Genomic DNA, 1,248 nt, shown 5'->3' with positions numbered 1-1,248 from the left:
CAAGCTCTTGTTGGCATCTGCAACAAGTGTCTGGGTTTGTTGGTTGCTTATGGGATGGATCCCCAGGTGGAGCAGTCTCTGTATGATCATTCCTTCAGTCTCTGCTCCAAACTTTGTCTCTGTAACTCCTTCCATGGGTATTTTGTTCCCCCTAAGGCCACCTGATGCAGTGGCCTGCTTAGGCACTTGAAATATAATTAAACAAGTCAAGAAATTCTAAACCAAAATGTTATTTATAAACAAGTACAAACTGAATTCTACATTCAGATTTAGCTAGATAAAGGCACTCATTTTCTTCCTTTCCTCATCTGTTTACAATGTCTTATAGTAGGATGATCAATCTTAAAGGACCCCTATCATAGAACTGTCATGATTTGTACTGGTAGCAATGTCTGCACAAAGGAAGAGTCTACAGTTTAACCACTTGGCCTAGTACTAGACAGTTTTCCTCATGATCAGATTTTCCTGAAATCTCTAGCCATTGTCAAGAACAGCAGTGCTGGTCAGAAGTGTTAACTATGCTGTTGAAGCTCCCAGAAGAGAAATGGTCCACTGAGGCGTTCCCTGTTGGCAGGTCTTGTCTTTCAGGCCTCAGTTGATCAGGGACTATTTTAGAGGGCTAGCCCTTTGTGATGCTCAGTTCATGTATCTGAAATAAAGAGAAGACTTTGGCCCATCTGCCCTTCCTGAATGACTGGAAGATCACAGTTAATCAGCAGAAAGGCTGGAAGGTACTTCCCCTATGGTTATAGATGAGCAGGGAATAAGAAGAGAACAGATCATTAGAGACCAGGCGTCCAATAGTGTGTGAATAGGATAATGGGTGCAGAAACACTAATGATGGCTTCTGTTGTCCAGCTGGCAGGCATTTTCTGCCCACCAGAGCCACAAGAGCTGCATTAAAATGACAAGGAATTTCTACTGATCATCTGGTTTTGTTAGCATTAATACTTATATACCCAAAACCAACTTCTGAATTTCCATGTCTCAGAGCACAGAGATTATATTTCATTAGTGAGCACTGGTCATCACTAAGTAATTCAGAGGAATTTGGTATTGTACTACAGCAAGTGTCAGACGTATGTGGTCCTTACAGAATTTCATACAAAATGTGATAATTTCACTGTAATTATATGAAAGTTAAGGAACATAAGCAGGTGTCTTTTACCTCAGCAGTCACTATGACTTTGAGCTCCTTTCTGGTGGTAAGCATAAATTTCATGGTAAACAGCTCTGAAAAAAAAAAAA

This window comes from Mus caroli, unplaced genomic scaffold (genome assembly GCF_900094665.2).
Source record: "Mus caroli unplaced genomic scaffold, CAROLI_EIJ_v1.1 scaffold_15789_1, whole genome shotgun sequence".
In the NCBI taxonomy this organism is placed as follows: domain Eukaryota; kingdom Metazoa; phylum Chordata; class Mammalia; order Rodentia; family Muridae; genus Mus; species Mus caroli.
Note: the sequence above shows the minus strand (reverse complement) of the source record.